A 13187-nucleotide genomic window follows, 5' to 3' on the forward strand; every position below is an offset into this window, starting at 1 on the left:
TATTATTATTACACTGGCATCTTGGAAAACACTATGAAACAAATGAAGAGCAAAACTTTGGCAGCTGTAGCACTCTGAAGGTTAAAGTGAGTATGTGTACTGTTTAGCCTCACCACACGTTTTGTTTTTAAGTAAAAAATTATCACATCCCATTTAGTGAATTATTTACTTGAACATAATTGTTACCAACCCATATAGGGTTGTAAATCTCAAAAAATATATGCATTTGTGGATGTAATATTCTTTTCTGCTTAATGAACACTTTAAGCAGGCATTGTGTGCTTTTTCAGCCAGATCATTTAAATATTGATCATAATGTGCATCTGTGAATGTTTCTAAAATATCCAAACCAATCAATCAAGCAATAAATTAAATAAATAAATGAAAACAAGTGTATAATAAATGACTGTAGTTGTATGGAACCCAAACAATCTCCACAGTTATCTTAAACCCTGCGTTGTACTCTGAAATGTTGTTTGCATTATAGTTTGCTTTACACATCATGCTACATGTATTTTACAGTTGCTTTGGGGGTTAAAAAGCTTTCTGTTGCCACAGAGAGGCAAAATATAAATAATAAAATATAAGTATATATTGTTTTCTAAGCAATCATACAGTACCAGGGCACTAGAAACCCTAGCAACAACCCTGCTCAAGGGTCATATTGAGTGAATCATCGTTGTAAATATGACTTTGCAGTCTGTAGCCACAGAAAATGAAGGCATAAGACCATTTAAAAAAGAATGTCCATTAGGCATGCATAACATTTCAGATGGATGCCCAGGATAGATGGACAGACGGAAGAGTGGCCTGGATGGATGGATGGATGGATGGATGGATGGATGGATGGATGGATGGATGGATGGATGGATGGATGGATGGATGGATGGAAAGTATGTGTGACAATGGAAAAATGTCTCTCTTTTTGTCTGAACGAGGCTGAGGTGGAAATGGCAAGATGCCCGTGTTTAGAAATATTATGTTGTTTCAATTTAATTCTGCTCAGACCACTCACATAAACAACGCTTGCCAAAAGTATCGTGAAATAAATTTTCTGCATATGTCATTGTGAAAATAAATATAGATAAAGACCTCTTACAATAACAGTGCAAAAAAACCTGAGAGAATCTAGGTTATTTTGTTCGTGTGACCCTGATGATGCGAGTAAGGCTTGATGGAATGTAAGCCCAAGCGTCCTCGTCCCACCCATCTTAAGAGGACACATTCGAGTCAAGGCAAAAATCCATTTATCAAGACAATGTTGGAAAAACCCAGCGGGCCTGCGGAGATGTGAGCTGGCAACAGAGTTGACTGACTGGCAGAGGATGGCTATTACCAAGCCTGTTCCAACACCCGCGGGAAGAAATAGACCTTTTTTTTTGTGGTCTCCTTTTTTTCCTCCATGGCAGGATCTCCCGAAGGTGACAAACGAATGAACACAAGGCGACTGAAAGTGTCTGTAATTAAAAGCGTTGATTAAACTGACGGAAAGAGGACGCGTCGCAGAGAAAAACAAGGTTCAGGAAAGCCAGCATTGGTGGAAATCTCAGTGTTTAACTCACTCTCTGAAGAAGCGAGAAAGAATCTATGTCACATTAGTGGAGATGAAGAGACTATGGTTTTCACTTTCTAAAAAACAAAAGAAGACTTCAGATAAAAAAGCCTCTAAGTCCGTTGATGTTTTTCTATAAAATTACCATTTGGCAGGCCCTTGTGTATAGGTTTCTACATCTGAATGGGTTGAGGCTGGGATTTAGCGGGTTTGAAGTGAAAGCATTTGATGAACGTGTACTATGTGCAGAAAGCATACACTCAGTATTGTTATCTAATATTTGACCGAGGTGGCTTTTAGAGGCTTTTGCATTGGAAGTCTTCAAATATCATAGACTAGAAAACTTCAGATGAAGGCATGATGTTCACTTGAATGGTGATTTTTTTTACATGGAAGGGGGGAATCTCCTCAACCACCACCAATGTGCAGCGTCCACCTGGATGATACAACAGCAGCCATTTTGAGACAGAGCGACACGCGTCATAATCTGAAAGCCACGCCCCCTGGTTGTATGGAAGGCCGTTTCAGCATAAAAACGTTCCAGCGTTACTCGTCGTAATTATATTTTTACTAGTAACAATTCAATTAAAGAGCTCTATAATTCAATTTGTACTAGTAACAATTACAATTATAGAGCTCTATAATTCAATTTTTACTAGTAACAATTATGATTGTAGAGCTCTCTAATTGTATTATTACTAGTAACAATTATGATTATAGAGCTCTCTAATTGTATTATTACTAGTAACAATTATGATTATAGAGCTCTCTAATTTAATTGTTACTATTAACAATTCCAATTAGAGAGCTCTACAATTCATTTATTACTAGTCATATGTCTCCATTGACTTCCATTCATTTTTAATTATAGAGCTCTGTAATTCAATTGTTACTAGTAACAATTACAATTGTAGAGCTCTCTAATTGAATTCTTACTAGTAACAATTGAATTACAGAGCTCTATAAATAAAAATGAATGGAAGTCAATGGAGACATATGACTAGTAATAAATGAATTGTAGAGCTCTCTAATTGGAATTGTTACTAGTAACAAATGAATTAGAGAGCTCTATAATCATAATTGTTACTAGTAATAATACAATTATAGAGCTCTGTAATTGTAATTGTTACTAGTACAAATTGAATTATAGAGCTCTTTAATTGAATTGTTACTAGTAAAAATATAATTACGACGAGTAACGCTGGAACGTTTTTATGCTGAAACGGCCTTCCATACTGGTTGGACAAACCAACTGTCTCCATTGACTTTCTATTGTGGGACGCAACCTCCTTATCATTTTTGACTTATTACAAAAAAACTAACAATGACTAAAAGCGAATATGTGAAAAGGTGTACCGAAAACAAGCTAAAGAACCGAGAAGCAAAAAAACCCTGAATTTTTTATAAGCTGTTGACCCAAAAAACAAGCGTTTAGGGACAAAAAGTGGATACAGGCAATTAAGACAGAGTGCAACATGTTAAGCCCCGTTTCCACCAAAATTACCCGGAACAATTTGTAACAGGAACTTTTTTACAGGAACTTTTCTCCCCCCAGACCTGCAACTGTCTGTGTTTCCACCGCGATTAAGTTCCGTGAAGATTAGGCAAATTAGTCCCGTGATGTATTGCGCGCGACTGCACCTCCAAGTCAGTGACGGACAGTAATCATTTTTGCGTCTACCGATTGAAAGATTTAGTGGACTGTTTTGAGACGTTATCTAAACTGATCTGGGGTTTACATGTGATGACTTTCAATCGCAATCATTTTGTCACATGCAGTTTGTCTGCCGCATCAAAAATGTCAACGCTGTTTTCTCCAGCAGCTGGAATGTGTTTACTGTAGCCATAGCAACTCTTAACGGCCACCAGAACTAATACAGTATTATATAATAAGCTAATTATTTGTTATAAAGTGTAATAATCATCTCAGAAAAAAAAAAAAAACATTTCTTTTGTCAGGCGCAGTTAAAGTAAAAACTGCCAGGGGCAATATGCGCTGTGTCATTATTCCAACATTATCTTTATAACTTACAAAATAAAAAGTTTACCCCACAGAAAAATGAACTTTCCTCTCTTGTCAACATAAGCGCGGCGCACGCTGTCAGGTCATGTAAGGACACACACTTAAAAGTAATCGGTCAGGTCGTTTACATGGTGAAAAATAGACTGTAAAAAAATTAATTACGAGTATGGAAGAGATTCAAGATGTGCTGCTTTTGCTGGTTATGTATAGGTTTACTAAAGAGGTAATTAACAACGACAGAAAAGAGCACTATTATGCAGATTTCGCAGCGTGCAGCATATTCAGAAAGCTTGTAAAGCTAGATTTAAAATGACAATGTATATTATTATCAGCTGTTACGGACATTGCACGTGAGATGGCTGAGACGAACGCGCGCCATCAGACAGAGTAAGACTGATATTTACTGAACGAAGACCGAACCTCGCAAAAGACTTTTAAAAATGCCGGTTGAAATAAAATGAAGCGTGAGCTAAACCAATCAGCATGTTCAGCGCCCAAGTCCCGCCCTCGAAAGTTCCTGAACTTTGAAAAAGTACTACCTTGCGAGCAGGGCCGTTTGGAGGGGGAAATATTTACCCGGAACTTCATTTAGACCCTGGTTCCTGTGGCCTAAACACACCGAGTACCACCCAAAGTTCCTGGTTCCTGGGTAAAGTTCCTGCGGTGGAAACGCGGCTTTATATTACACTGAGAACTACACCCACTGGAGGGGAAAGTAGTCAGCGACAGGAAATATAATATATAAACGTTTACTGCACACGTAGGCTAGTGTTGTCACGATACCAAAATTATGACTTCGATGCGATACCAGACTTGAATACCTCGATACCGATACTAAATCGATACCATGTTTATTTTTTATTTTTTTTTAAACAACAGATAATATGAATAATATGACAACATAACTTATTATTCATTGTTTTTTGTTTTGTTTTGTTTTTTACTAAACATTAACTTGGCCAGCCTGTTCCTGCCCTGGTTTTTGACCATTCCCTGCTCTTATTGCTATAATAACTTAATGCCAGTGTGAACATCCTTACAGTGATCACATTATCAATCATGTTATCATTCACTAACCTTTCACTTCTCAACAGGTTGGGATGACCAAAATCTTATTTCATGATACGAGTAATTTTTTTTTTTTTTTTTTTTATGTAATTTTATAATTATATCGAATTTTAATTGTATCTTTGTTTTTAAAAATAAGCACAAAAAATGCAAATTACAAATAATATGACAAAAACAGTGCTTAATTTTTCAGCTACTTTAGGTCTATTTAATAGCAAGTCAAGAAAGAATTATATAATCAAATATAAAACTGCTTACTTAGTCTTCACTCTATAATTTAACTATACACTGATTCTTAAAAAAAAAATATTTTAGTTATTTAGCCAAGCATGTGGTGGTTTTCTATTTTTCATTGGTGTCTGATTAACATTAATCACACAGAATATTAGGTCTGTCTTAAGACCTGCACGGCTCTCATCATTACCTCAGCTGTACGCTCACTAAAAACATATCCGACTGTGTTTACCTGAATACTTGCCAGACCGTGCATTTTTACATATTTTTGACCATTCAAACCCAAACAACAATCAGCTAAAGAACTAAATGTCGATTGCATGTTGTCTGAAAGGCGTGCGTGCGCGCTTCAGGTCAGAGTCTTCTTCTCATGCGGGCATATTTCTTTTGCTTTCTCTGTCATGTGCTACGCAAATATATTTAACTCTTCTACTGTAATGAATGGAGAAAAAAAGAGCTCTGCACAAGTCACCTGCTGTCACACATTGACGCAAATTAAGAAATACAGCTCATATTAGCGCTGTCCTCCTTAAAGTACTGTTACTAATACAATTCCATATCGTACCGTTTGTAATAGCAGGGTATCTTATCGCAATACTTTTCTAGTACCGTTATATTGTGCAACACTAACGTAGGCCTACAGAGTGTCAGGATCCCAAAATTGACCCATTCTTCCTGCTAAAGCTTCACGTCTTATTGCCCGTATGCACTTTTATCTCCTTAAATGCTCATTTTCGGGGTGTTTTTTAGCTTGTTTGCTGTACATCTTGTCACATATCATCTTTTAGAAATTGTTCTGTTTTTTGTAATAAGTCTGAAATGACAAGGAGGCAGCCTCACGCAATACAAAGTCAATGGAGAGCATTGGATTGTCTCAATAGTTTTTCTCAGTTGGTCTCCCATCCAGGTAATGACCAGGCTCAGCCCTGCTTAGCTTTTGGTGGTCTTGGGCTTCAGGGTGATATGGCTGCTGATATGACATCAATAAGTAGAAAACAAGGACCAAAAACAAGGATGTCATTTTTTGAAGATTGACAACCAGCTGATATTGACTATCAGTTTTATTGTAAAAGAAAATAGCAGCCTAGATATTCTTTAAAAAAAAAAAAAAAAAAACCTTAAAAAAAAAAAAAGTAATATGTAATTTGTTCAACAGAAGATAAAATGTAAACAATTCCTGAGCAAAGAAATGTAAAAGAACCTGAAAAATGTAAGGTGCTCATATTTCACTAAAAGCTGAAGTGCTCTTAGAAGGTTACTTCTTAAAAAGAACGCATTACATTGTGTAAGTATTTCTAACACCACCCTTTAGAAGAGGACTATTGATTCTGCTGTGAGTATTTGTAATCTCGGAGTCCAAGCCTACAGGCTATTAAACTTCAAAAAAGAAATGCATGTAACCCTGCTCCTGTGCCGGAGAAACTAAACTAAAAAAAACCTGATTTCTTTCCTTTGCTGACAAGGTTTTAATTTAGCCCTGATTTAGCTTGAGGACACTGAACCGCAACCATCAGAAACTTCCCAAAACCAAGAGCTTTAAAATGTGCATACATTAAACACAAAGTAAAAAAAAAAAAGGCTAACTGGGGATGCAGGGGGAAAAAATGGCATTAAGTAGCATCAATATATGATGTGATACTACGAGGAAAACATCTTTCCTTGATTTGATAGAAGTTAAGTTCAAGTAAGTTTTCAGTAAAACATTATTTTATGATTCACTTACACGACTACATGGGGCAAGGAAATAAAAGGATAAAATACACACAGTATGAAATCTATACTAATTACAACATTATATGTGCGGAGCTGGTCACATTTACTGTAGCTCTGTGAACTCTCACGGCGGACTTCAATAGGAATCCACTCAACCTGGTTTAATGCAAAAGTAAAAAATAAAAATAAAAACTTTTTTGATGTTGATTTTGCTTGTATCTTACTATTTTATCAAGCTGACCAACATAAAAATGTTTGGTTGGAAAGAGACTGTGTGAGTGGTGCTTCAAACATCTCTACACTATTGACAATGGACAATAGACCTTTGATGCCTGCAAAATGTTACCAATTTGCTATGTTGACCACACAAAAAAACACTTGACCAAAAATATGACCATGGAGATTTTGGCTACCACACAGTTATTTAAGATGATAGACAATCTGACAAATAACAATTTCTATTAACTCTTTCCCATTATTTGTGAGAAAACACTTCCCAGCTAAACACAGATGAAGAAACACAGGTGAAGAAGAAGCGAAAAGCAAGCAATTGTATCCAAGCAGATGCGTATGTAAAATAATGTTGTCAATGCTGCCTAATGTTACTGAACGAAATTTGGACCCAGGGTGAGCTACAGGACTGTACAAGCAGATGGTGACGGTGCTGCTTCTGGACTCATTACCTCAGCTTTTTGTTCAAAATGTTGCTTTTTTCAAGTGTTGGCTATTACATTTTTGTGAAAATAGTTAAAAACCCTGGCGGTGGCTGGCAGGAAAAGAGTTAAAGGGGTACTTCAGCGCTGGGAAGATGAATCTGTATTTAAACTGGGTCATTTATGTACTAGAAATGTGAAATTATTTTCTTATTTGGTGGTTTCTAGACTGAGAAAAGACAGAAAATGTATTTTTGTCTCATGGGGAAGAAAGACAACAATTCCCAGAATGCTTCGCTGCCCTACGAGGCCACTCCCAAAGCCACCGCTACTGAATCACTGTGACTGGATCACTTTCCCACCGCAACCGCGCTCATTTTCATAAAATCAGTTCAGTTAGAGAACAGACACTACAATTAAAAACTGAACGTGTGTGTTTTAGCCGCTGAGGCAGTGTCACACAGCGCAAACGCTGCAGCAGTCAAATTACAGATTACAAATTATTAAAGTGTGGGGGGGGGGGGCACAATCATTTGAATAAACTGCAGGCTTTCTACTGATAGAAAGCCACATGCTAATCGCTGAAGTAACCCTTTAAAGACACAATGTAACGTTTGCTGCTAGAGGTCGCTTATTCAAAACAAATGTGTAGCTTGATGACACAATGTCATGGGAGTTGTTGTCTTTGCCTCTACTGCCAATGGAAAAGAATCTGACGGGACTGCAGTAAGCTAGATTGATATTAGACATGGTAAAATATGGTACACAGGTAACTAAAACAATAAGAGAAACGGGCCCTATCACCTGGCTCAATGCAGTTGCAGCCCAACGCAGTTATCATTTTCACATCCTGCGCGCATGTTGTTTAAACAGCAAATGCACTTGCACTCATTTGTGTACCCATGGGTGTGCTGGTCTGAAAACCAGGTGTGTTCAGGCACAATGTTGGCGAGCTGCTATTTTGAGGAACTGAAAACGACTGCGCCACTGACCAACAAAAACCTGCACTAAAGTCAATAGTTTTTTAAAGGGCGTGTTAGTAATGTGTGTCTATTGGAAGAAATAAGTTTATTGCCACATGCACCTGGCACGCAGACGCAGTTTTTTTCCGTCGTTAAATTAGCAAAAGTGGACATGTCCTAAGGTCACTTATGCTTAGACTGTTAAAACCGTTAACTAAGTTGAGCTATTTAACAATGATTTGCTGTCTGTCTATGAATGTATCCAAACAGTCGCTCGTCTGTCTAATAAAATGCATAATATATTAACGCGTCTTTGGTGTTTCCATGGTTTCTACAAACAAACAAAAAACGGTAAGGGAGGGCAACACGGAAATGAAGTCATTATAGGCAACGCACAGACACAGTCCATGTTCTGGTTAAATGGCTTCTTTTCTCTGGATTTAAACATTCTTGGAAACATTAAGAATAAAGTAAGTACACAAGTCAACAAAATATGTAACAGTGTTCTAGAGGATTTTGGATAATTAATTACAAAAAAGTACAAGGCCTTCCATAATGGAAAGATGTTGTATTTTTGAGTTTCAAAAGCTTGATTTTGGCTCGATTTTTTATTCTTTTTATTTATTTTTTATTTAAAGGGGACCTATTAAAGGGATCGTTCACCTAAAAACAATTATTTGCCATGATTTAAACCCCCTCAAATCATCTCAGGTGTATATGACATTCTTCTTTCAGACGAATGCAACCAGAGTTATATAATGTCCTGGCTTTATAATGGCAGTGAATGGCCTAAAATTTGAAGCCCCAAAAAAGTGCATCCATCCATTGTAAAAGTGCTCCACATGGCTCTGGTGGTTAATAATGGCCTTCTGAAGAGATATCTTCAGCTTTTGTACAAAAAATTATAAAGTAAATAAAATATCTAGCTTCCGGTGGACCGCCTTCTTCAACTTACATAAAAAGCGGAACTGACGATGAAGTCGGACGTAGTGTAAGCGGTTTAAACTGCGTCCATTTTTACTTTTACTTTATAAAGTTTTAAATATGGATATTTTTCTTACACAAACTCTCTTCAGATTCGCTTCAGAAGGCCTTTATTAACCCCCTGGGGGACGTGTGGAGCAGTTATATGATGGATAGATGGACTTTCGAGGGCTCAAATTTTGGGCTGCCGTTCACTGGAAAAATTTTAACATAAGGAAGATTTTGTTTGTCTGAAAAAACAATGCCATATACACCGGAGATGACTTGAGGGTGAGTAAAGCATGGGCTACATTTCATTATGGATTGACTATACCTTTAATAGGTCCCCTGACAAAAAAAAAAAAAGCCACAAAAAGAATGAGCCTACTCAAGACAGCAATCTGAACTTGCAGGCCACTGGTTGGTTAAATCATAATTCAGATTTGACATTTCCACTGCTTCAAGATCTACTGTAAGCTTTCAGATGTTCTAAGCGCTGTCGCTTACATGAACAGAGAATAAGAGACTGAGATAAAATTGAACACAGAGAAAGTGATGACCTCATAAATGGCACCACCACACATATCAGAAGCTTGTGAAAAAGTGCTGCAGTTGAGGCTAACTTAAAAAGAAAGGATTAGAACAAAAACATTCCGACAAGATGACTGACCTTGATCAAACTTCAGTGAGAATAAGACGAGTTGTGTTATATTCATAGGGCTTTGTGGATGACAGAAAAGGTTTCGTGAATAACTATGAGCTTAAAGGAAGTGTGGAGATTTTTGCTACCACACAGTCTGCCTCCGCTATGGTTATTAAAGACGACAGGGTATCTGACAGATAAAGAATTTTTAAGTTCAAGGATTTTGAACATTACGCTTAGTAAAACTATGGTAGAGTATATAACTATTCTTAAGACATAATCTAAAAAAAAATGCATTTAAATAAAATCCCTATGGCATGGCACTTCAGTGAACTATTCAGTAATGTCCTTTTCACTTTTTTATCGAGAAAAGGGGTTCATTCTTCATTTCATTCAAACAGGAAAGTCTAAATTCCCAGTTTAGAACAACAGAATTCCACTTTTAAAACGTTCAATGTGGAAACAGTGATCTACTTTATGTGCATGGCATGCTACAAAAAAAAATAAAATGTAACAGTTTGATTGCTTTATTTTGCAAAATAAACGGTAGCATTGCAATTTTTGTTTCCTTGCATGCCATCTATTGGGCACTGGACACTAAGTTAGATGTTAGCCACTGCTCTCAAATGTTTGATGTCTCTCAGTGTAGAATATTGATCTATATTCCTGGTTGAGTCAAAATTACATTTTTCAGAGGTACTGTATTATAAATTCCAAAAAATTGCCAAATAAGAACTGCTTGCTGTCAAGAGGAAACAACAAATCGGTCAGTCTGCAGCAGCCTCAGAATGACATATGTAGATAAATATTTAATATGAAATAATTATTAAACATTAATCACATCACATAGAGGCACCTGTGGTAAGCTCCTCTACAAGGTTTCCCATGAAGCCAGGATATCATTAAATCTGGATGATTTCAAAACTGTTTACGAAGAGTCTGGGTAGAATCCCAAGGTAACAAACAGACAGCCAAAAAACATTCAAGACCTAAGATACATTCAAAAGGGAGAATTAACTTGTAATTTGCACAACTAGTCTGGAATTTTGCCGGTGATCTGAGACAGATTCTGATGTAAACATGTTTTACATTATATCTGCGTAACATAAAGAGGCTGAGCAAACAATCACTTTAAGCCGCTTTGACGGACTGAGTCATTCATGTGTTGTGTTGTAGAGTCTCTGGGCCCTATCATACACTCGGCGCAATGTGACGCCAGGTGCGACGCAACTGTTTTTGCTAGTTTCAGCTTGACGCAGTTACCATTTTAACCTCCAGCGCCACGTTGTTAAAATGACAAATGCATTTGCAACCATCTATTCGCCCAAGGGCGTGCTGGTATGAAAACAAGATTTGAAACATGGTGTGTTGAGGCATATTGTTGGCGAGTTGCTATTTTGAGGCAACTGAAATCGACTGCTAGCCTAGAAATCTAGACGCACCCTAGCGGCAGCAAATCTAATCTGCCGCGAGTATTGTCTAGCAACTCTCAATACAGGTCTGAGCTGTAAAAACCAAACTCTGGTCAGGCCAATCACATCGTGTCTAGAGTCAGTGGGTGGGGCTTAACATAATGACGGCAGAGTTGCCCTTGCGTGCTTTTAGTAAACACAGAAACTGGCGAACGGCGGTCTTTCGAATCAGCTTTGACCGCGACTCTGGAAGACTTGGAGCTTTTCTCTAAAAAAAGAACAAAGAACGACACTTAAGTCATTCTTATAGGGATCCCCTGGTGTTGAGACTTGTATGGCTTAATATAACATAAATTATGTCTCTTACTGAATTATGTAGTAGAAAACCCAAGAAAGATCTACGTTATTTAAAAAATCGATTTTATATTTGGACAATGGGCGGCGCCATTTTGTTTGCGTTCTAGGTTGATGACGTAGAGTGGTTGAACTCCTCAATCAGCTGGCGTTACCCGTAGCTATTTTTACCACAATGCAACTCGAAAATTGTTTCAGTTAAACAAAACCAATGAATTGCTTTGTAATTGTACTTAAAACACTCAAACATACATGTGCGCACAAACTCTCTCTCTCACAGACTCACACACACCCCAACAGATCGGTGCGAACACACACACACACACGCACGCACTGCGTGCGCGCATACATAACCCTCAATCACTATTCCCTGTGTTGATATCATAGATAGACTGTTGATATGCAGTAGATTAACTGTAATGCCTAATGTAACCAGCAGAGGGAAATATCTAGGTAGTACGATGTGATAGGGTAACATGAGGAAGAGAGGCAGGATGTTTTGGTGATGATGGATTGGTTTGTGCATTAAAGTTTGAGCACAAGCTCAGTGAATTAACCTCAATCTTTAAACTTTCATTTTTAAGACACAAATAACATTCCCTACTTTTGTTCACTAATACAACTTGAAGGAGTGAATGAAGACGATCGAGTGCGTGAAGTCAGACAGCTGTTGTGTGTAAATCGGCTGTACACTCGTTATTGCGGTGCAACGTGAGACTGAATGACTGCACTCGAACATGTCCACTATGGTGTCGGACAACACTACAAATGGCCGTCCCTTCAAATAATGCCCTATTTCAGGGTATAGGGTCGATTTCGGATTCAGCCCCTGTCGTGGAGACTGAGCAGCCCAACATCTCGATTGAGACAGCGCAGTCTCTCAGGTGTGTGTGCCCGCCCGCCGATCTGTTTGTGACTTGTGTAGGTGAGTTTGTGTGCACATGTATGTTTGAGTGTGTTTTAAGTACAATTACAAAGCAATTCATTGGTTTTGTTTAACTCTGAAACAATTTTCGAGTTGCGTTGTGGTAAAAATAGCTACGGGTAACGCCAGCTGATTGAGGAGTTCAACCACTCTACGTCATCAACCTAGAACGCAAACAAAATGGCGCCGCCCATGGCCCAAATATAAAATCGATTTTTTTAAATAACATAGATCTTTCATGGGTTTTCTACTACATATTTCAGTAAGAGACATTGTTTATGTTATATTAAGCCATACAAGTCTCAACACCATGGAATCCCTTTAAGAAGGGAAGATGTGTTCAGAGTTTTGCCGACGGTTACGGCGAATGTTTAATCTTATTTTTTCTGCTTCATTATACGAACAGATCCGTTTCCTCGCTAGAGAAGTGTTTAGTTTTTCTGTTTGCAAATCCCACCATTGGCACTTTTAAAGGGAATGGGAGATGAGACTGATTGGTTTATTGTACATTATGCTTAAAACACCATGACTCATTACGAGACTAGGTAAAACCCTTATGGACCAAGCCCCTGACTTGGCGACCATTTTTACTGCTGTGTTGTGACAGGCAGCGGGGCGAGGGACCGCGAGAGCGGGCCGGTGATTAATGTTCACGAGTGCCAGCTGCGTGGCACACCAGTCTCGT

General features: G+C 37.9%; 1 protein-coding gene across 2 annotated transcripts in view; it reads right to left on the reverse strand.

Annotated features, from left to right (window-relative positions):
* The window catches only part of fhit (fragile histidine triad diadenosine triphosphatase), a 536398-nt gene that overhangs the window by 489328 nt on the left and 33883 nt on the right, over nt 1-13187 (reverse strand). The gene's annotated exons all lie outside the window — the stretch shown is intronic.

This window comes from Pseudorasbora parva, chromosome 22, assembly GCF_024679245.1.
Source record: "Pseudorasbora parva isolate DD20220531a chromosome 22, ASM2467924v1, whole genome shotgun sequence".
Taxonomy (NCBI): Eukaryota; Metazoa; Chordata; class Actinopteri; order Cypriniformes; family Gobionidae; genus Pseudorasbora; species Pseudorasbora parva.